This window comes from Cupressus sempervirens, chromosome 9, assembly GCF_028749045.1.
Source record: "Cupressus sempervirens isolate cs-2001-9-10 chromosome 9, ASM2874904v1, whole genome shotgun sequence".
Taxonomy (NCBI): domain Eukaryota; kingdom Viridiplantae; phylum Streptophyta; class Pinopsida; order Cupressales; family Cupressaceae; genus Cupressus; species Cupressus sempervirens.
In genome coordinates, this window is record NC_143126.1 from 812083738 (window position 1) to 812108768 (window position 25031).

The window sequence follows — 25031 nt, forward strand, 5'->3', positions numbered from 1 at the left end:
CACCCAGAAGGTGAAACTCAGCAGCGATCCATAAATGCTATCTGTAGGCTGAAACGAGGAAAAGATAAGCATCGTCGGAAAACTCGGAAGTAGCTGCTCCTCTGGCGGACTTCGAACCAAGAGGTAACCTTTCCGCAAAGGCCTAAATAGAAAGGTAAAGTTACTAAGCAGGCCCCATTTTTCGCTCACGAAGCCTCTTTTATGTTTCTCGAAGGTTTTTAGTAAAGTGCTTAGGGTTGAAAGGTAAAAGCGAAAGCTTAAGAGGAAAATCGAAAATCTACTTCTCCGCTGCAGGTTTTCTACCCTCGAAGGCCATTTTCCGCATTTCAGAAAAATCATTCCTGCAAGCATGGTAAGTATGTGAGTTGATTGCGGATTATTTTGGGGCAAGTAAATAGAAGCAAATCAATGGATTGATCAGGTTTTTGCAAGCACAATTGAGTTAAGCGAATTTTGCCCAAGGAAGTTCTCCATTCTTGTTTTTCCGAAAGATGGATGAAACGGAAGGTAAACCAGTAATTAATGAGAGTTACCGTTGAGCCAACGGAAACAATGAAAAGACAAAGATAAATCCGTTAGAACCTTTACATCCACCAATCCAACGGATTTACCCTTAACTTCACTCGTGTGGCACGATTTATGAAATTCAACGGGCAAATCTAGGGTTATTTTATAAAGAGGGAAGGCTATTTTATAAAGAGGGAAGTAACAGATTTTCAAACTCCCGTTTTACTATTATACTGTTGTACTGAATAGTGCTTTCAAGTAATTTTCAAAGTTACAGAGTTTGCTTCTTGTATCATCTGCAATTGTTTGAATTTTTGCTATCATACATCAAATAAAATGGCAACAAGATTCGCGGGTTTTGATGGATTGGGTGGAATTAAGTCAGTGTAGTCAACTATCACAGATACTTCACTCCGTTTTTATGATATGCAAGATTTTCAAAGGAGATTAAGAGCAGAGCCAATTCATCCCATAACGGAAAAACTTCGGGAAAGCGGATTAGTAGAAATAGCTAGGTTCCCTGTAGTAGTACAAGCCCCGGAGCTGATTTTGGAATGCATCGATCATTACAACCCAGATACAAAGCAGATTCTATTGCCTGAACAAACAGTGTTGATTTCAATTGATCATCAAGCAGTAGTCAATTGCTTGCGGATTCCAGAACAGGAGGAGTTCTCTGATTTAATGATGAGTGGAGCCATGTCTGAGTTCTCTTTGAAGAAGATGGTTTGGAGGAGGGAGATCATGCAGTCTTGGTTTCAAAAGCCAAGAGGAGCTAAGAGTAAAGTCCCTAAAACTCTTTTCGGCACAGACCTCAAACCAGAAATTGTTGACACTTTGAATCTGTTACATCAACTTAAAGGTGAGGTAGAAGCTTTTAATTTTGTAGAGCAGTACTTCTTTTTGGTGCAAGTTATTTGCTCAGACACACAGTATATTGACTGGGCGCATGAGGTCAGTGAGCAACTTTCTAGGGGTCTCAGTGCAGCGAAGTTTTATAATTCATTTTATATGTCCTCTTTCTTGATATACATGTTGGCTTCTCTTCAATTGTGGCCAGGACTCCCTAGGATTGAGAATTTTCCTGATAATGTAAAAAGTTATGAGTTTTATCCATGCTTGCAATTACAGAATAGTTATGTAGAATACATCCGGATAAATGATGCATTCACCATGAGGATTTGCAGGGAGCTCCAAGGGTGTCCAGAGCGGAGATTCAGTCCAGAAGCGATGGCGACCATCAGCCAATTTGGGAGTTATTTCATTCAGTTCTCATCATTTTCTTATTTACATCTTGCAGCATTCGATGGATTCCCACTGAAGCTGCCCAGGTATTCAGATGATATGATCGTGCTCGTGGAGATAGTGAGGCAAGCAATCCAAGTGAACATGTTGAGCGCCAGCTTGAGGAAGAAAGGGTATGAATTCCCTATAAAAGTTGGAGCATACAGTTGTGAAACCAGATCAGATGCAAAGAATATACTCAAAGCATTTGAGAGTAAATACAAATTGGAAGAGTATGAAGCAGTAAGGCCCCTGTTTGATCCTAATGGATATGCCAGAGATGTGCTCTAAATTGGAAGCGTAATCAAACATGTGACAACCATGGAGGATTATTGGGCAGATTGTAAGAATGAACTGGAGAGTCGAGATCGTGCCTTTGACAGATTCACAATTGATCAGGTAAAGACATATGGTATAAATTTAGACGTGGAAGGATTGGAAGATGATGGTGAAAATATGTACATTAATACATATTTGACTAAGTTGAGGAATACTCCCATTAGCTCCGAACCATATGTTGACATAGAAGAAGACTTCGATGTCATGATGGCAAGAATTATCAAAAGGACTAGGAAGTGGGTTGAGTGGACAGCTAAGAAAAGTCGGAGCAAGAGCAAAACTACTCAAGCTTCTCCAGCTGCAGCTACTCCTGCTTCATCTCAAAGTGCCACACCCAGTGCTACTATTGCACCTGCTCAAGGCCCAGCTCAATCTGCAGGCGGAGGTGATCAACCCCCGGAGAAGAATGTTCCAATAGCCCCAACCTGTCAAGATGGATCACTACCAATCATTGGAGCTCAAGCTAAAGCTGAAAAAGAAACGGAAGAGCAGAAAGATGGATCCCCTGCTCCAGTCTCACCTCCACATGCCATTCTACCCCCATCTCCTCAAGCTTCTCCAATTCCATCTCCTCATGTCGCTCCTGTCTTATCCCCTCATCGTAGCCCTACACCATCTGTAAGTGCTCCTTTTCTAAAGCCCACTGGTTCTCCTATTCAAATAGTAGAGATCGGAGATGATAAAAGTAGTAGTAGCGAATCCACTGAGTTTGATGAAGTTGCAAAGAAAACTCAAGAAGAGGAGAAAGCTCCAAGTTCATCTAGGCTTATTTCTCGAGATCCAAAGACCCCCTTTTCTGCAATTACAGCAACAACGACTCCAGTGAAGAAGAAAATTTTCAGCATTGAATCACTTGGAACAGCCTCCAAAGTGATTAGTACAGAGTCTTGGCTCGAGGATACTTTGGAGAAGAAGAGGAAAAGAAAAGATGAAAGTTTTCTTTCAAAGGATGTTGTGTCTCAAGCGGTTCGCTTAGGATCTGCCATAGTAAAAGCTAAAAAGCAGAAGACCTTGTCAATATTGGGACAAGATCCAGAAACAAGGCACTTAACTATGGAAGCAGCAAAATCAAACAAGGTAGGGAGAATTGAAGATATGATGCCAGAGGACTTCACTCTACATTCAATTGATCTGGGAGAGGCGAGACATGATACAAAGGTAGGCCTATGGAAATCAAGCAATGAGGTGATAGAAGAGCAACTGGAGAACCTCAAGTCATCAAAGATTAGAATGAAAGCTGAAATAGAAGAGTTAAGAAGGTTCATCAGGCAATTAGTTGTTCCATTAGCAACTATTACTGGTGTGCCTGCCACTGAAAATCCTTCAGCAGAAGAGGTACAAGCTTTCATATCACAGCTCCAAAAGGATAGGCATTTTGGCCAGATCGGAAAGGAATGGATCGAGAAACTCAATGTAGATGGAGTTTCCCTAATCAATCAAATTGGGAATATTATCCTCCGACTAGAAGTTGAAAAGGATAATATTACGTCTAACAATAATACCTTGGCTAGAGAAAGAGCGAGGTGTGTAGAATGTATTTCTCTCCTGATGATGGTTATTCAGATGAAAGCAAAGGATGCAATTGAAGCAAAAATTCTTAAGAAGGGAAATGAACCTCTGAATGAATGGCTCCAGAGTATGCAGTTCAAGCTGGAAATGATTCAAGAGGCTGAGAAAGGACTCAGAGAAATAGGGGACAAAGTGAAGAAGACCCAGGACAGAGCATTTGAGCTTATGCGAGGATTGCACACTGAGTCACAAACCAGTGGACAAGGGAAATCCGTTATCAATATAGAAGTGATGATGAATAATTTCTCTACATATTTAAGTAACCTGTCTAGGATAGCTTCAAGTGGTCAAAACAGGGTAACAGAACTGCAAACACTTGGTGGATGCGTGCACGTGGCTGCTGAAGAAGTGGCAAGTCAGCTGAATGAAGTAAAAGAACTAGCCCTAGAGCATTCAAGATGGCTTTTGAGATTCACCAACGTGCAAGTACCCAATCATGAAGAGTAGATTGCTATCACGGTGGCTGCTAAAAAATATAGGACGAAAACTGAAAAGGGGAAGAAGTCCAAGTGATTCAGATTACCCCCTTTTCATTTTCTGTTGTAAATTTTGAAATCTTTGTTAATAATTTGATATGATAAATTGGCATCTTGCCATTTGTCATCAAGAGAAGATGAACCAATTAACATTCCCATCGTAACGGTCATCTCTCGCATCCTATATGTATGAAATTCAATGATTAATCAAAGGTCGGCAAAATTTTGGTGTGAAGTACTGTTTGTTGCAGAGACAATTGAATGATATTTTGTTTCAATCATTTTCCTTCCAGTAGATTTTGTGATTAGTTAGTATTTCCTTTTCGGTATTACAGAGAACTAAGAAAGAACAGAGTTTCATTCCCCTGTTTTCCGAAATACGAATGAATGTAATAAGTACTGGTATAATTCATTCAACGAGAGGATTTTGTTAGTTTTCCTGATTCATTGGTTATAATTCAAATTTAAGTTCAACTTAGTTTAGTATCAGTTGATTTCGCGAATGGATTTATGCAATCATAAGATGTATGGGTACACGAATTTGTTTCAATATCAAGAAGTTTTTTTCCTTGCTTGAATTAAGTTCTAGTTAGGCTTAATTTGGTTTGCCTCTTCTGCTCTCGGGTTAAGAGCATACCCTGCATTAGTTTTAGGAATAAAACATAATTCCTTGAGCACCATTCACATAGGGAGTTGTACCTAATAATTCAGAGAAAAGTCAGTAATCGGAGAATGGCTTTTCAACTGTTGTAAATAGATATTGTCCATTATTCAGGCATTTCGAGAGTCATATTTTCATAAGAAATAAAAGAGGACAAATCTGTTTACCAATAGATTTTTGGCGACTTTGCTGGGGATACGAACAATCGCTTGATCAAAAAGCCTATATCATGAGGAAAAATGGTACTACCTCATGAAAACATAATCCCAGTGCTCCAACCTAACCTTGGTTTTCAAGACGACCAAGAGGATATAATTTCATCTCTTAACACATTTGTTTGGAGGCACAGAAGGAATACTGAACATTATCGGAATGCTAGCCAAATATTAGAGGAAGAAGAAAGAAGAGCTGAAGTTTTAGAAAGAGCTGTTCAAAGGAGAGATATTCGAAGAGCAGGAAGACAATTAAGACAGTAAGCTTAGAGTTAAAATATACCTAGCATCCTGGAACAATTTAGGTTCCTTAGAAGTACCAAGAAACAGGGTGGGCAAGATTCCACTTTTGATAAATTAACAGAGCTCGGTTTTCCTATCTTAGAAGTTCCAAAACGGAAAGGTGAAGGTAAAAGTCAAAGTAGACCCCCTTCCCCTGTTAGAAGTCAAGACGTCAGCACTTCGCATTCCACTTGTCAGGTGTTAGCACTTCACGGAGTTATTGCACCTCCAATTGTTAACTTTCCATCATATACTGCTAGAACAATCATGGCTGCTCCATGGGCCGCGGCAACAGGGCCGTTAGCACTAAATGCGTATCATCCACTCCCAACGGGTTCAAGGAAGAATTTCCCTAAATTCTCAGGTGATGGGAAGGTTACTACAGATCAGCACATTAAAGCCTTCTTTGCGGCTACTCATATATTGGGGGTGGGACATGAAGATATCGTTGTAAGATTGTTTGTAGAGACCCTTACAGATAATGCAGCAAACTGGTTTTATCATTTAGCTGATGGTTCAATAACTGATTGGGACACGATGACAACTGAATTTGAAGCCAGATTCAAGACTGCGGAAGATGAACATGCCTTACTAACACAGTTGACTTCAATTAAGAAGCAACCAACTATGAGCATGAGGGATTTCGTTGCCAATTTCAATAAGATTAATAGCAGAATTCCTACTACTGATAGACCCACACCCGGCAATTTAAAAACTTTCTTTATTAGTGCTATGCCTCCAAATATCAATTATGATCTGAGAAGAGCACGGCCTACTGACCTGGCTGACGCACAGAAGAAAGCTATTGAATGTGAAGATGACCTAATTTCCACGGGAAAATGGAAACAAGAACTTCAAACTAAAGGGAGTTCTAGTAATGCCACATCATCAAAAGAGATGATTCAGAAGTTGTCTAATGAGTTAGTAGCAATGAAAAAGCAATTACCCGGATTCAATAACTCTTATCAACGGAATTACCAAAACTCACCAGGAAGAAGCAATGAAAGTAGATTTCCGCAGCTTACAAGTTCACAACCTAGGTTGCAAATCGAAGCAGCACCGAAAAAGGGAAATATGTGCATCTTTCATTTAACCACAGATCATGACAATGAGAATTGTCCGGAGACTGTTCGTATGATGCAATTGCTATCTACTAATGAATTAAATATTGCAGCTCCATGTTCAGAACCTGATTCCTGTTCAAATGGCGACTCTGGAAATTTATTTTTAGAATATGAATCAGATTCTGAATCAAAGGGTGAGTGTTACGCAACTATTGATGGAACCTCATACACAGTACTTATCCGTGGACAAGGGTTGAAGAATCAAACCTCTAGTCATACTCTCAAAGATGGCTCTAGTCCCTCTATGAGTAAAGTACATACTGATCAAGAAACATCCACTTCGCAAACGGGTAAGGACCATCATCTTTTGATTTCATTCAATTCTGTGAAGAGTCAAAGGCTCAAATTTCCACTATTGATTATTTAAAGTCACATCCTTCTGAGCTAAAGAGATTAGTGGATAAATGTAAAGAAGGTACCTCAAACTTGAATCATAATGTGACTATTGAAATTGAAGATGAAACCTTAACATCTGGCTTGTTTAATCAAGAAGATTCTACTATTTTAGCAACCTTCCCTAGACAGAAGCCTGAACCTTTTTATATCTCATTGTATATTAATGGATGTAAACTCAGTAATTGCATAATAGATTCAGGTGCATCAGATAATGTTATGCCATATTTCGTAGCTAAAGCCTTGGGGTTGAATCTTACTAAAGTGCATGGGAGATGTTATTCTATGGATGCCAAACAAGTCCCTTTGCTTGGACAAATTAAAGATGCACAAGTAGCTCTAGCCTCATATCCAGAAAAGAAACTCCTGTTAACCATTATGGTAGCTGATATTCCTGCAAGTTATGGACTCCTTTTAAGTAGAAGTTTCTGCCAAGACTTAGGAGGAGAAATTAAGCTAGACTGGTCCCATGTTGTGATACCTATTGGCAATAAGAAGGTCAAGTTAGAACCTGAAGAAAAAGCAAAATTCACAGTCTTGAAATCGGATGATCCCAAAGCTCAAATTTTATATCAGGAATTGGAATTCGGTAATTATATGTTATTTACTGAAGAAGATTCAAGTAAACAAATGAACGAGAATCAAGTAGAGAAGGTTCCTGATGAAAACAAAGAGGCTTCTGACATCTGGACACTCGAATTTGATGGAAGTTGTGCTTCCTCAGGTACTGGAGCTGGCGTAGTGTTGATATCCCCAAAAGGAGAAGTTGAGCCCTTAGCTTTCAAATTAGAGTTTGGTAACACAAACAATACAGCAAAATATGATGGCTCGGGGAAGTCCACAGCAAGAGCTTGGGTTCAAAAGCTTGACACATACTTTCAATTGAACCCTATGCCTGAAGAAGAAGCTATTAAGTACGCAGCAATTCATCTGGATGGGTTAGCACACGAGTGGTGACATCATGGTATGGTCACTATGGGTCATGCACACATAACCTCATATGTGGAGTTTACGGAGAGACTGATTGAACGTTTTGATAGGAAGGATCCAGAACTCCATTTCAAGGAGTTAGCTCAGCTTAAAGAATGGGGATCATTGGAAACATACATTTCAAAGTTTCAGAAACTTGCAATATTGGTAACAGATGTATCTGAACGGAGGATACTGGTTCTATTTATGGATGGGTTAGCGGATCCGTTGAGAGGGTGGACTAAAGCTCTCAACCCTCCCACTTTGCAGAAAGCCATTAAGAAAGCTCATGACATGGATTCCTCTTCAGCACCTAAAAATAAATTCCAAGAACGAGTTTCCCTTCAAGAAAAGATAAAGACAGAAAACCTTTTCATAGAGAGGCTTAGCCACCTAAGGAGCAAAGTAAGAGGTTGGACAATGAGACACTTAATGACCTACGTAGGAAGAAGCTATGCTTCTATTGCAAAGGTCCCTATGAGTATGGCCATTGTTAGCCGACTAGATGGTTCCGGCGGTGTTTCTGTATTCTGTAGCCGATGGAGTGATGTCCAGCGGTGTTTCTGTATGTCAGTAAATAGTTTGTAGCGGATAGAATATTTGTGGCTGACGGACTCCTTCGGGAAGGTTCGGCGGTAGTATTTATATCCCGTCTGGGATCATTGTAAATCATCATTCATCTACTATTACGAATATTATTCTGCTATTCATGTTCATTATCTGTATGCATTGATTTCTCTACCTGTACGACAAACATTTGGCGTTGTTGCCTTATGAATCTGGAAGGTGGGAGGAATGAAGATTAATGCCAAATCAGCTTAACAAGGATCGAAATAAGGCAAAGGGAAAAGATGGAATCCGTACTGCGCAAGAGAATTTAATTCTGGCACAGCAAGCCGAACGTCGACGGAGATTTCAGAAGATTGCCGACGGACACCGGAGCGTGGAAGAATTGTTGGAGGAGACTTGGCAGCGGATGGAATTGGTGGAAAAAGCACGGGAGGAGTTCTTGAACTTGTGTTCGCCAAGGGAGGAAAACTCTGACGGAAGAGCATCAACTTGCACGGCTTGCAGTGCCGACGGAGCACGAGCGTGGAGTGATCTCTTCGTCCAGAATAGACTTCCACGGGAAACAATTTCAGAGGATCCTTCTTCTTCACCAAGGTTCGCAGCTGTCGACACCTCCGGTGCGGGAGTGCAGACCGCTGGTGTGGGAATTCAGACTGCCAGTGTGGGAGTGCCGACCACCGGTGTGGGAGTTCAGACTACCAGTGTGGGAGTGCCAACCGCCAGTGTGGGAGTGCCGATTACCAGTGTAGGAGTGCAGACCTCCGGTGTGACAATGCAGACCTCCAGTGTTGTGATGGCGGGATCCAAAGAGAAGCTGCCAAAATTTAAAGGCGATGGTACAGCCGACCCCATCCCACATTGTAAGACATGTGAGACGATCTGGCGGGCAAATGGAATCACAGATGCCAACGAATCGGCCAGGCAATTTCCGGCAACCCTACGGGGTGTCGCGATTGATTGGTTTTCGGATATGGATCCACAGAAGCTGGATACCTGGGATGAGATTAAAAAGGAGTTCTTGGCGGAATTTAAACTCTTGCGGGACGATAATGAAATCGTAGCAGAGATTTCCAATACGAAACAGGGGAAGCACGAAACTGTCCACGTCTACACTAAGAGATTAAAAGACTTAATAAACAAAATGGAAAGCAAGTCGGCGGACAGATTGCAGAAAAGGTGGTTTGTGGACGGCTTACGCTCGCAATTGCGGAGGAAAATGAAAATTGTGCCACCGTCGTCATATGTGGATGCTTATAACAGAGCACTGGATCTTGAAAGTGTGCACAAGACAAAGAAGAAGAAAACTAACTCCTCTGACTCTGATGACGACGAATCTGCTGGAGATGATAGCAGCGACGACGAAGGTAGTAGCAAAAAGGTTCGTGCCTTACAGAAGGATATGGTTCGAATGATGGAGTTTAAAAATATGCAGAAGGAGCCGAAAGGTAGTGAACTGTGGTGCACGAAATGTAAGATTGACGATCATACTAAAGGATCGTGTCTGAAGAACCAATTCTGTGACATCTGTCAGATCATGGGCCATTCGACAAAAGACTACCCCTTTAACATGAAAACAAGAGAATCTCCGCAGGTGCTTCTCACACAGGAGGCTTCCCGTCAGGTAGTAACGGAAACACGAATGCCACCAGCGCTACATCTGGAGGATACAGGAATAATCGACGTGGACAGAATAACAACAACAATAACAATACCAATACGAGCAGAAGCCAAATCTAGTATGATGCAAACAGACGGCCGATTATTCAGTGCCGAGCATGTAACTTGGGGCATTTTGCATGGGAATGTCCAACAGCAAATACACCTCAGCTATTATGCCGATGGTGTGGACCCGACAATCACGACGACTCAAAATGTCCAAAATCCGAAGTGAACTTGATCACTGTTGGAGCGGATGAGGAAGAAGTTCTGGCAATTACGCGGCAACAAGCAAAAGAATATCCGGACCCCGCCGAAGAAAAGAAGAAATTTGCGGCAGCACGGGCGGAGGTTGGAAAAGTATCTCAAGCAGTAACACCTCCGGCCACCGCCGGCACTTCAGTGAGGAATTCCGCAGAACAAAACATAGTATGACAAATTTTGCGAACGGAGGTGCAAGTAAAGGTAAGTGATTTGCTTCTCACCATGCCCCAACTTCGATCTGCTCTTTCAAATATGGAAGGAGAATCAAGCCTCGAGAAGGAAAAGTCAGTGGGAGAACCGAGTCGACGAAAAGAAAAGGAAATTGTTACGGGAGGAGAAGATCAGATGTTGTTGGTGCTGACATCCGGACGACACCCTACAGTTGTCGAGATGGGGATACTTGGACATGTTCTCACAGACACCGTAGTGGACGGAGGGTCCGGCATAAATGTATTGCCAGAAGAAACTTGGAGGAAACTTGGACAACCGACATTGTGGCCTCCAAGATTTCAGCTGTTGACTGCCGATCAACATGGCATTAAACCACTAGGTATTCTCATGGCACAGCCGGTAACCATTGGCATCCAGCCGTTTCTGATGGATTTCGTGGTGATTCCATTGAAAAAGAAAGGCTATGACGCCATCCTGGGCCGCGAGTGGCTTATCGAAGCAAGAGCTCGACACGACTGGAAGAAGAACACTTTATCCCTGGAAAGTAAAGGTCGTCGATTCGTCATTGATCTACACACCCAAATGGTAGGGGAAGAGGCCCTGTCGTCAGATTCTAAGGGAGAGGAGGACGAAGGTAGACGACGGATGGAACCGGATCAGGAGGGCATCCTCCAATTGGACGGGGGAACAATGAATGACGACTTAGATTCCGTCAACGGTCTCTACCACTGGCAAATGGAGGACTATGAATTATTTCACAGCTGCAATGTTTTGTCAATTAAGAACGAATATCCGAAGAAATTTAGTGAAGTAAAGGAGGGGGAGGCACCGTTGGATGTTACACCCGCCCATGCATTCAGTGAAGGAGAGACAATCAAGTACAATGAAGCTACGCTGCAAACGATGAATTTGGGGGATGAGGCAGAGACGAAGAACATACTAGTCGGAGATAATTGGGATCCAGTACTCAAGACCGCGGCGTTCAAGATATTTATGGACTACAAGGATGTGTTTGCATAGACATATAAGGACCTCAAAGGAGTACCACCAGAATTGTGTGTGCACTGCATTCCGCTGGTGGAAGGAGTTGTACCTGTACGAAAGCGACCCTACAGGATGAACAAGAACTATGCCGCACGGGTTACGGAGGAAATCAACCAGATGCTGGAAGCTGGCATTATCTTCAAGGTACAGACCAGCGAATGGGTGTCACCGATAGTCATTTCATTGAAGAAGGATACTATTCAGATCCGGATATGCGTTGATTTTAGATGCCTGAATGCAATGACCATCAAAGATCCTTTTCCGATTCCATTCACAGATAGCATTCTAGAGGAGGTCGCGGGACATGAAATCTACTCTTTTATGGACGGGTTCTCCGGATACAATCAAATTTCTATAGCAGAGGAGGATAAGTTGAAAACAATGTTTGTTGTCGAAGATGGGGTCTACGCGTACAACCGGATGCCTTTTGGGTTGTGTAACGCGCCGGCCACATTCCAGCGGATTATACTGCATATCTTCGACAGGATGTTTGTAGGAAATTTCAAAGCCTTCTTGGATGATTGGTCAATATTTAGCACAGAGGACGGACACCTGGCAACACTTGGTGAATGTATGGAGAGATGTCGCAAAGCCCGGCTAGCATTGAATCCCAAGAAGTGCAGATTCATGGTTCCGCACGGAAGACTGCTCGGACACATTGTCTGTAAGGAAGGGTTAAAGACGGATCCCGACAAGGTGAGAGTCATTCTTGAAATGCAACCATCTACTAATGTGATGGAGGTAAAATCTTTTCTCAAGCATATAGGTTATTATCGAAGATTTATTAAAAATTTTGCCAAGGTGTCCCAACCGTTAGATAAGTTAACCTGCAAGGAAGAATCATTTAGATGGGATAAAGAGCAGGATGAGGCATTTGAAGGTCTGAAGGTACGACTGGCTATGGCACCCATCCTGGCATATCTGGACTGGAATAAAGAATTTCATGTTCATGTGGATGCCTCCAACTATGCGATCGGCGCGACCCTGGCACAAACTGGTAATCACAGACTAGATCATCCAATATACTTTGCCAGCCGGTTGCTCTCAAAGGCTGAGCAGAACTACAGCACGACTGAAAGAGAAGCGTTGGGAATGGTTTATGCTGTGCAAAAATTCCATCATTATTTGCGTGCTACACCGTTTGTGTTTTATGTTGATCACTAGGCCCTGTTGTACATGATTAATAAACCCGTCATCCAAGGGAGGATCAGCAGATGGCTACTACTGTTGCAAGAATTCACTTTCAAAATCATTGTCCGGCCAGAAAAGAAACATGTCAGTGCCGACCACCTGTTGCGGATCAGAACAGGGGAACCAGCAGAGGGTGTGAATGACGACTTCCCTGACACACAGCTGTTTCAGATTGGCGTACCGCCGGAATGGTACAGGAGTATTGGCGAGTACATGTCAACAGGACAGTTTTCCACGGGGATGTCACCGAATGATAGGCGCAAGTTGATAGTCAGGAGTCGTACGTTTCAATTGATCAATGGGTTGCTCTACAAAATGGGGCCGGATCATATTCTTCGGCGATGTGTATTGGAAGAAGAGATACCGCAGGTGTTAAAAGAAGCACATGAGGGTCCCGCGAGAGGACACATGGGACCTGACACCACTGCACGGTAGATATTACTCACAGGACTCTGGTGGCCGACGGTGTACAATGATACACGGGAATGGGTCGTCGGATGTGACACTTGCCAACGGGCCGGGAAGCCGCTGAAGAGAGATTTCATGCCACTTCAACCCTCTCATGCACAAGAACTTTTTGAGAGATGGGGACTAGATTTCATTGGACCACTAAGGGTGAGCAAGACTCGACGGTGCCGGTACATCATTGTTGCAACTGAGTAGTTGACCAAATGGGTGGAGGCACGTGCGTTACCAGATAACTTGGCCGTCAATACTGCGAAGTTTATTTATGAACAGATCATCACCAGGTATGGAATTCCGTTGCAATTAACAAGTGATAGGGGAGGTCATTTTGTTAATCATGTTATTCGATTGCTCACCACTCAGTTTAAGATTTATCATTCACTGTCGAGTCCGTACTATCCAAGAGCAAACGGACAGGCAGAGGCCACCAATAAAATTCTAGTATCCATCATCTACAAATCCTGCGCGGTGGAAGGTGTCGATTGGGAGGAGAACTTACCCACTGCCCTGTGGGCGTACCGCACGGCATACAAGGTGACGACAGGGCACACGCCATTCCAGTTAATGTTTGGACAGGAAGCTGTGGTCCCAGCGGAATTCATGATTCCGAGTCTCTGAATAGCGTTGGAAAACAAATTGGATGATGACGGAAGCTTACAAGAGCAATTGAATAATTTGAATAAATTGGAGGAGAAACGGTTGTTGGCACAGTGGGTGACGAAAGTGGCACAGAACAGACGCAAGCTCTGGCATGATAAGCATCTGAAACGTAGCAAATTCCAGTCGGGACAGTTAGTACTGAAGTATGATGGCCGTAATGAAATCAAGCCGGAAAAATTCAAAGTGCGATGGGTTGGACCATATCAAATCCGAGAAATTGGCAACACTGGGGCAATCAAACTGGCGACCTTGGACAAACAAGAGATAGCTCAGTCAGTTAACGGATCTAAGTTGAAACCATATCGCGCAAGAAAGTTCTCGCCACCATTGAATCCTCCATCGTCGTCATTACAGGATTCTGGCGGCGACGTCATCTGGAGGTACCTCTGTTATTTGATGTGTTAGAATTAAAATTAAACCAAAAAAAAAAATGAACCAAAAAAAAAAAAAAATTGGGGGCCCCGCGGACAGAAAGGCCCACAGACTGAAAAGTCTCGCGGGCAACAACCTGTCTGCGGGCAGAGAAAGACCCCGCGGGCAGCAGCCTGTCCGCGGGAGTGAAGCGAAAGGTCCCCTTGGACAGTCTGTCCGTGGGTTGTTAAAAGCCCCACGGGCAGATGTCCGCGGGCATAAAACTTTAATAAAACGTTCCGCCAAAGAAAGCCCCATGGGCTTGGAACTTCATCAATTCAACCAGGTTTGAATTTCTCTTTACTAGCTAAGCAGCGAATCACCAAGAATCGGTTTCCCACATAGAATATATACTGGAAATCTCAGAGTTTGTCCATCAAGCACAGCCTTGTTTCGGCTCTTCCCAACCAAACCTGTCATTTCCTGTAGCCTCTATTAGATCTGTTAAAAGCGACGGGCACTGGATTATTGTCAAATGCTCATCGTACTATAGCGAATGACAACCAATTTTAGCATCAACGAGCAGAGTTGAGCATCGCGATTCATCCACATATGATGGTTTCCGTCTAAACCTACATGGGGTATGACTTTCTTGCTATCAAGACATTGAGCATGAAATTGTTCTAGCCGAGCTAGTGGATCGAATTGCTGGTCGTAAGCAGGAAGGAAATTCGAAGGAGAGAACGTTTTGATTGTTTTCACTACCCAACAATGGCCTCCAGGGGTTATCTCTGCTACCGTAACGGTCCGTGGGAAAGGTGACTTGAACACATCAAGAGTGACATTTTTGTAGCGATCGGAGGAAACAAATATAAGGCGAAATAAACCATCTTTGCATGGAGTCAGCGGGCAAACGGAAGCCGTGGAAGAGTCAGTTGGCAGCTAGCATGGAAAAGAATTCAAGAGTTTTGGCATCGGGAATTCGAGTTGCAGGCCCCTCCGGTTCAAGTAGCAAGAAACAAAAGACCAAGGAGGAACTCACCTATCTCACTGTCCAGTTTGAGAGTCTTAGTGGAAGCGAATGCCGAAAGTGGTGGCAGGAGACCCCTGAGGCAGACCAAATTAAACAAATTTTGATGCGGGCACAGGTACATTGGGCTATTCAGCTTCCCATTTTTTCCATCCGGTTGTTTGAATCAGTATTGCGCACTATGATAGACATATAGCGCCTGGAGTAGAACGAGTACATTCCTGTACAAGGAGCATCAGATGACAGTGTCTTTTAAACCTAGGGATTTCACTAGGGTTTTCGGCATCCCTGGCCCCGATGGGAGGAAAGTGGAAATCAAGAATCATAAACTGTCACGGGAACGGAAGGAGCATTGGATAGATCTAGTGTGCAGGGACCTTACACCCGTGGAGAGGGAGACAGCGGTTCAGGGGACAAAGTGCAGAGGGCTTCGCAGAGATTTTATTCGGGAGGGTCATTGGCGTTGTATCATGGACGTCATCAAGAGCAGGTTGACAGGCGCCACCCGGGCCTCAGATATTGCATTACCGCAGATTGTGTTTATGAATGGTATCATGCAGGGAGTGGTAAATGATTGGGCCTCAGTGCTTGCCGACAGGATGGAGGAATTCATGACGCTTCAGCACCGAACATTTTTTATGCCGCACCATGCCATCGGGTTGTTTCTAGAGGCTGCAACTAGCCAAATTCCAATGGATGGCTTTGAGGCTCCTCCAAGGGGCAAGTTGGCAGACGGGGAACCTCGCATATTCTACTGGCGACACTTAGATACAGGGGGATCAGCATCAGGTCACAAGAAAGTACTCCGCGGATTGGCTACTTCCGAGGAGACAGATAGCGGACGGGAGGGCACTTCGATGAGTGACGAGGCTGAGTCCGTCGAAGAAGAGGTGAGCACATCGGCGGAAGTTGATGGTGAGGCAGCGGGTAGTGGGCCCACATTCTTTAACCCCCCCTCAGCTGTCAACTTCGGCGCACTTGACTACCGTTTCGACAGTCATTCCGGCATTTGGTCAGCGCCATGCCCCGGTCCTTATGACTCCTCCAGCGGAGGCAGATGTCCCACGGACAATGACCGAGGTGGTTCCACAGGCAGTGACGGATGATGTCCCACGGACAATGACGAAGGTGGTTCCACAGGCAGTAACAGATGTCCCACGAGCAGTCGCCGAGTTATTGCCGACGGCTGTAGCGGAGGTGATTCCAGTTCTACCAGTAGATGTCACCGTCGCAGTCCCACCGAGAGCACAGTTGCCACCGCCAGAGTCCGAGCCGCAGGTTCGGTTGGAGGTCATTGATTGTGATGCAGTGGTCACCGTTTCATCATCTTTTTTAGCAGAGGCCGAGTCAACCCAACCAGTACTGGAGAACATGGAGCTTGCGCAGTCCGATCAACCGGAGGTGATGGATAGAGCTAGTGAGTTTCTAAGGTAGCAGTTCCGACTCACTCCGACAAAGCGGGGTCCGTCCATTCAGTCTCCTAGGCGTTCAGGAACATGGCCAGCGGTACCAGAGCCTCAGCTTCAGGAGGAGGGAATGCCATATGCCGTGGTTGCGCCAACAGCAGAGAAGGCGGCACCGGATGTGGGCATGGCTCCCGCTGATGAGGAGGAGAACAGCGATGCGGAATGGTCATTGGAGGCCTTTTCCAAAGAGGACTATGGGTCGGATGAGGACAAGTGTCGGGATTACCTCAGGACTATGAAGTCTGAATTGAAGAAGGGACACGATGTGGCAATTTAGGCCCTGACTCGGTGGAGGGAGTGGCACTTGATCAGAGCATATATCCGAGGGATCTGTCCTCGGCGATTTCAGACTTGCTTTGTAGACAGGGGCTGGCCGACGACGGAGACAGCTGAGATGTTGGCAGATTGGGCCACTGAGCCGAAGTTGGGACCCAGTGACACCCCTATGATGAAGCTAGCACATGAGATTGTGGGACTATACAAAGATGTTTACTACGATCGTCGGCATGCGGAGGCGGACAGGGTTGCAACAGAGAAATCATTGGCAGCTGAGACTGAGGCTACACAGAAGCTAGCCGCCTACTTGGCCGACCAGCAGGCAGCATGGGTCGCAGAGCGGGCAGCACTACTGGCAGATTTGGTAGCAGCGGTGCGGGAGAGGGACGTGGCCAAGCAAGGTACGGAGGCAGCGGTTCGAGATAAGGATGCAGCTGAGGACGAGATGCAGTTAGCCAAGACGCAGGCCATGGATGCGGCGCTTCTTCTAAAGAAGGCCATCAAAGTTAATTCTCAGATTCAGACAGATCTCCGCATCAAGATAGAGCAGGTGTACGAGTTACGTCGCCAGCAGCACACTTCTGGAACACCCCCTTCTCTCTAGTATTTCTTCTGTGGTCTGTAAGTTGTCTCCTAATTTTGTTAGTCATCAAGAGACGACTTTTTTTTGGGGGGGATGGTGTTAGCCAACTGGATGGTTTCGGCGGTGTTTCTGTATTCTATAGCTGACGGGGTGATGTCCGGCGGTGTTTCTGTACGTCAGTAAATAGTTTTTAGCGGATAGAATATTTGTGGCCGACGGACTCCTTCAGGAAGGTTCAGCGGTAGTATTTATAACCCCTCTGGGATCATTGTAAATCATCATTCATCTACTATTACGAATATTATTCTGCTATTCATGTTCATTATCTATATGCGTTGATTTCTCTACCTATACAAAAAACAGCCATGACTGTCCTATGAGGCCTAAAGGGAAGGCCAACCGGGTGATGTGGGCTTATTACGAGGGCTCAGATTCAGATAGTTTAGAGCACCATGATGAGGATCCTAATGAAGCAAAGGGTGAGCAAGAGATAGACAGTGCAGAGCTAAAGAAGGAACTAGAGCTACATTTACAGGAGGCACGTTTGTCTCGTATCCAAAGAGAGGGATCTTTTAGACTTCGGGGAATCTTGGCTAGGCAGAAGGTTATTACATTGTTGGACACAGGTGCCACGCATAATTTCATTGATGCACGATTTGTGGAGAGGCGTGGACTCATTACTAAGGAGTTCGAGGGACTGAGAATCAACGTAGCTGATGGAAATACTCTTCGTTGTGACAAGATGGTACGAGATCTACCTTTGCACCTAAACATCTATGAGTTTAAGATGGACTATCATGTGGTCAACATGGGTGACATGGACATAGTACTTGGGATGCAGTGGCTACATTCTTTGAAGGAGGTTACCCTGAGACTGGAGGATATGGAGATACGATTCGAGGTGGATGGCAGGACTCGTGTTGAAGGTTATCCGTAATGGTGATGTCAGGACTATCTCATTTAGGCGGATGGAGAGATTAACCAGGCATAATGATATAGAGTGGGCAGCAGTTTGTACTTTGATGCCTACACAGGAGGAGCAGCATAAGGCTGAATATTATCCTGATATTCAAAAATTGAGGATTAAGTACGAAAAGGTATTCAGTGAGATTCCACCAAGCAGGCCACCAGACAGAGGTATTGAGCATATTATTGAGCTCGAGGAAGGTGCTAAGCCTGTCATGATCACACCATACCGACACCCAAAGCGACTCAAGGATGAGATCGAGAGGATCATTGAGGAGTTGCCAGCTATGGGGCACATCTAACCAAGTAAGTCACCTTTTGCATCTTTTGTTGTTTTGGTAAAAAAGAAGGATGGAACTCTTCTGATGCGTATTGATTATAGGGAGTTAAATAAGAGAACCATTAAGAACAGGTATCCCATACCTCGCATTGATGAGTTGATAGATGAATTGCATGGGGCTTGTTATTTCACGAAAATTGATTTGAGATCAGGATATCACCAGATCAGAGTCCGTGAACAAGATATTGAGAAAACTGCTTTCAAATGTCATTGTGGGCACTTCGAGTTCGTAGTCATGCCTTTCAGTTTGACCAATGCACCTGCCACTTTCCAGTCCACTATGAACAAGGTTTTCCACCATCAGTTGAGGAAATTCGTGCTGGTGTTTTTTTATGACATTTTGATCTATAGCCGATCATGGCAGGAGCATCTAGAGCACTTGGAGACGATGTTGAGCATTCTACAGAAGGAGTCCTTGTATACCAAGGAGTCCAAATGTGACTTAGGGATGATAGAGCTGTTATATCTGGGGCACATCATTGGTGCAAATGGAGTGCGGATGGATCCTGAAAAGATTCGCGCTATTGTTGATTGGCCTCCACCAGAAAACCTTACACAGTTGAGGGGGTTCCTTGGTTTATGTGGTTTCTATCGCAGGTTTGTCAGTGGCTATTCACGATAGCTAAAAAAAGAGGCATTTGTGTGGACTCAGGAGGCACGGGACTGTTTTATGAGATTCAAAGAAATAATGACAACGTGCCCAATTCCAGCATTGCCTAACTTTACGAAGCCATTTGAGCTTCAATGTGATGCATCTGGAGAGGAAGTAGGTGTTGTACTAATGCAAAATAAGCACCCTATAGCTTATGAGAGTAGGAAGCTCAGAGGTCCCGAGCATTCATTCAATATATATGATAAGGAGATGTTGGCCGTCATGCATGCTTTGGCCAAATTCAGACAGTATCTTGTGGGTAGCAAGTTTTGTATTAAAACTTATCATAATAGTTTGAGGCATTTCTTGGGACAGCGGGACCTGAATGATCGCCAGCAAAAGTGGGTAAGTAAGCTACAGGGATATGATTTTGACATCACATATGTCAAGGGAACTCAGAATGTTGTTGCAGATGCTCTATCTCGAAGGCCACACCTCACTTCTATGGTCCAGATATCAGAGGATTGGCCACACTTGATTATAGCAGAGTATGTCAGGGATACATGGGCCCTCGATATAGTGGAGGGAACAATGATTGATACCAGATACACACTTATAGATGATTTGATCATTTACAAGAACAGGATCTACTTAGTCCCAGGATCGAAGGTTAGGCAGCTGATTTTGAGAGCACTTCACGACTCACCGACAGCGGGCCATCCTGGATACTTCAAAACTTACAAGTCAATTCGAGAGCGGTTCACTTCGAAGGGGCTAAAAACTGATGTTTTGTAGTACGTTCGAGAGTGTCTTGTTTACCAGCAGAACAAACAAGAACACACCTATCCGGCAGGGCTCCTACAGCCACTTCTGATTCCTGACAGGAAGTGGGAGTGCATCTCCATGGACTTTATCATAGGTTTGCCCAAGGTACAAGGACAGGATTGTATTTATGTGGTGGTAGATAGATTAACGAAATATGCTCATTTTTCCCTATCACCACTACATACTTAACAGCTCAAGTAGCAGAGGTCTTCTTCCGGGAGGTTTTCAGATTGCACGATTTGCCTAAGTACATTGTGAGTGACAGGGATAGCCGTTTTATGAGTCACTTCTAGCAGGAGGTATTCCGGTTATGTGGCACTGAGCTTACACCCAGCACTAGCTATCACCCACAGACCGATGCTCAAACGGAGATTGTGAACAAATGGGTGGAAGGGTATTTAAGGAATTATGTGGCAGCTCAACAGCGAGCCTGGGTCAGGTGGATATATCTCTGCCAGTATTGTTACAATACTACATATCACATAACTATACAAATGACACCCTTCATGGCACTTTACGGTTATGAGGCACCCAGTTTCTTGGATTTGTTGTTGGGCAACAACTGGGTACCCAGTGCAGGTGAATTATTACAGGAGAGTAAGGATATAGTTGTTGCTCCCAGAGACAATATTGCTAGAGCTCAGAACCAACAGAAGCAATATGTAGACCAGAAGAGGACTGAGCGTAGTTTTGAGGTAGATGATATGGTTTACCTCATGTTGCAGCCATACAGGCAGTCTACTCTTAAGAAGAGTGGTGCAGAGAAACTCAAGCCACGCTATTATGGACCATTCAGGATTGTTAGGCACGTAGGCGAGGTCGCTTATGAGTTGGAGCTTCCCACAGATAGCAGAATACACAATGTGTTTCATGTGTCATGCCTCAAGAAGGCGTTGGATCAAAATGTGGTGCCTTCTGCAGTATTGCCTCCCTTAGATGATGAGGGAAAATTGATCTCAGTGCCAGAATCCATCCTAGAGAGCAGAGAAAAGCAGCTTCGCAGGAGGGTGATCAGAGAATACTTGATTAAGTAGAAAGATCTACCTGTGGAGGATGCTACTTGGGAGGGGGCAGCTATTTTGCAACACCTGGCATTGAGATTGCTTGAGGCCAAGCAATTTCAGGAGGGGCGGACTGTAATGTCCCTTCTTTAGTTCAACATGGTGTTAATCGTGGATTTGCCTATTCCAGACTCTCATAGGCAAATAGGGTTGATGAGAGAGTCATTTTTGGCATTATTTGGTGATTAGATGGCTCATTATGTTCTTGGATATATTATTTTATTTATATTTTATCATCACTTCTTATACAGGGCCTACATGTTATAATTCTAAGTTGAGTTGCACTTTTATTTTACAAAGTTATTTATTATTAAAAAAAAAAGTGCATTATAATGGAATTTTATAATGGATGTTTCTAGAAGTTCATAGTAACTTCTTAGAAAAGAATGTTTCTAGAAGTTCTTAGTAACTTCTTAGGAAAGTAGATAAATAGAGGGCTTGGCCTCCCATTTGGACACATGGGATTTGGTAACTCAACTACATCTTCTATGAGCATTTGTGGAGCTTGATAGTCTGCAAATATTCAACATAATCCTTGAGAACGATACCTCTCACGAGATTGCATAACTGGGGAAGTGAAAGATCTTCTAAAAAGTTGCACTTTGGAAGTGGTATTCAACCATTTCAAATTGAGCTTAATTTGTATACTCAGACTACCTGAGGGTTTGAGTTTTTAAAAGCAGTCTGAAAAAGCGGATCCAAAAAAGCAGTCCGAAAAAGTAGTCCGAAAAAGCAGGTCTGAAAAAAGCAAAGCGAAAAAGCAGATCCAAAAAAAAAAGATGAAAAAGCAGATCGGAAAAAGCAAAGCAAAAAGGCAGCATTGGAGAAAATTATTACAGCCATCTACAAACAAGTTCCTTCCATTGTTCTTGTCATGCATATTAGAAGGTAATGTGTAATGTCCCCATTTTAGCAGTTGACCAAGTGTGTGTGCATTAGCCTTGTTCTACATGGTCCCGAGGGCTAACGAAGGGTTTAATGGGTTCCTGGAGTGTTTTGGCCTAGCCATTTCCAGTTTGGGCCAAAACGAAGTTGATTTACTCAGTTTCAGGCATACTTACTATTTTTAGTAAGTCGGCAGGACACAGTGCAGGTCAATTTTGGTGATTGGATTTGATACTCCTCGGTGAGAGCTTTCCGATGAGCTATCAGTCGCATTATTCGGAGTCCGATTGCTACTACATTTTAATGCCTGAAGTTTTATTAAAGTAACGTTTAATTTAATTGTAAAATATTAAAGTGTTACTTTAATATTTATTTTATGGGGATGTGTACCCAAGGGAGACATAAGGGGTATTTTAATATATGTTTTATATACTACACATCTTTTATCCCACATTGCCCATATGAGTTGAGCGGACCCTTGGAAATAGAATAAAAGGAAGCATTTGTGGCTTCATTAGCGGGGTTGAATATGAGAAAAAATTGGTGTGTGAGTTGCAGCTCCGTTCTTGGCATTTGAAGACGTCTATCCTCTCTTGTAACATTCTAGACGTCATTCCCTTGGGGTTTGGCCTTTAAAATTCTTTGTTATTGGCTTCATTATCAAGCAATTTAGTTGCATTTCCAGCTACAGGCAGATTTGGTATTTTGCTCATATCTTCTTCACTACTTTTCCAACGCTTATGCCACTTTGAGGGAATGATATTACGAAGGCAGTGGACTGATTGAAGGACAAAGCACTGTAGCAGCAAGTTCGAAAGCATGGGCTGGAGTATTATGTCAATACTACTGAAGTAATTAGTGAGTTGATAAATCTGCCATGTATTTGGTTTTATGAATTCTGAAAATAACATTTTATTAGCAGCAGTTTAATTCCACTTTGCATATTATTGTAGTTTCTTTCTTGTTTATGTTATATGATACCAATTCCATGCACAAAACACAACAAACAAATAAACGTTTGATTTCCGGAGTTATAAAGGGTTTAAAACATTAAACGGAGAAATAAGAGGTTGAATGCAAACTGTTTGACATAATTCCTTTTAGCAATTTGGTTTAGTTTTTTGGGACATTCAGGGGTGCCCATTACATAATGTTTTAGGTGAAAGTTGTAACAGATTTAAGCATTATTCTTGCGGATGTAAGCCAAGAGTCTTGGCCATTTCATACTAGCATTGTGGTTAACATTTTATGTGCAATAAAGGAGACAAATTGCTGGTCTGATATAGTGTAATTGAATATGTATTTATCATTCATGATCAGCTTATTAGTTTGCATGCCAAATGTTTGACAAAATGTCAACTGGCTATAGGTTCTTTTTCTGGCATAAATAATGTTATAATTTTGCATACCAAGTGTTTGTCAAAATTACTAGTTGCTGTAGCTGCATATTGCAAGTAGTTTCAGTCACATATATGCATTGAATATTGTCAAAATAAATTGCACATTCATGTTAGGTCATTGTTTAGTCAATTGAGAGTCTTCTTGCAAGCATTCTTATTGATGCTAAGTGAAGGAAAGAGCCATAAAAGCAAACTAAAATTTTATATCAGTCATATGACCCTTGTATGCAAAGTGTCTTCTTGAACATTTATGAGCATTTTGGGATCAGATTTGAGCAAAGTCACTACATTAATGCTCAAATTTGTGAGTTTTGTTCAAAGACTTTTTTTCTAATAAAGGAGCATTGCTTGGTGTAGCTAGGTTTTTCCCTCGAGTAGGAGGGTTTTCCCAGGGTAGTTCAAGTGTTTTGGTGACTTTGGTTTATCTGTTATTTGATGATTACATTCTGGATCAAAATTTAAGAAGCAAAACATTCTGAAGAATTTATGACCACGAGACATGTAGAGTCTTCTGCAAGGTATTTGGACAATGACCATTAAAGGGGAGGGATTAGAATATTGTATGCTTCTTTAATGGTCATCTTAGTTAACTTTAGTTATTAAGTAGTTTCTATTTTCGTCTTTAGTTGACAATTGCTTCTTTTAGAAAGATTTGTCTTTGTAAATCTATATAAGGAGCTTTCATCTCCTCTATTTAATACAACAACAACATCGATTTACCATAACACTCCATCTCTCTTTGAACTTTAAGGCTGTCTTCTTTGCTCATATTCCTAGGGAATAGAACAATATTGTGCACTCCCTTGTTAAGTGGATATTAAAGGAAAATCATTGATGGAATAGTTTCCGACTGGGATTATTGGTCTCTAATAAATCCTTTAAGATTTTCAGCTTATTCATAAAGCCCAAAATATATAAAAATAAAGGACAGTAGTCCTTCAATGATTATGATGACAAGTTATTCTGCTTTCTTTACGGTGCAAAATAAGGGTGAAACTTCCTGCGCTTTCCCTCTATTTGCTTTTGAAATGGCTCTTTCCATATGGAAATACCAGAAGTATACAATGTAATCGGTTACTAATTCAAAAACAAAAATTTTTAAAAAAAGAAGAAAAAAGATGGTGGATGGTAGGTAAAGAGGTTGCCCGTAATTTCAACAAACATATGGCAAGGGTGTAATGACGAATTGGAGAGGTTGAATAAAATCAGATAGTGGAATTGGGCGCTTCTAAGGCTGATCATAACTCAAAAAAGCACCTCCAACAGAAATCTGGTGATGATAAATTCAAGAGGTTGAAGAAAAAAGGAAAGTGGCCTTGATCAATATGGTCACCCATACTGAAGAAGGGATGTGGCAAGAATGCATTTTGTGAAATTGAAGATCATAAATCAAGACGAGAAATGACAAAGTCGAGTAAA

The 25031-nt window shown here is 42.9% G+C and overlaps 1 protein-coding gene across 7 annotated transcripts in view; it reads right to left on the bottom strand.

Annotated features, from left to right (window-relative positions):
- The window catches only part of LOC149541179 (RNI-like superfamily protein), a 277715-nt gene that overhangs the window by 251989 nt on the left and 695 nt on the right, over positions 1 to 25031 (bottom strand). The gene's annotated exons all lie outside the window — the stretch shown is intronic.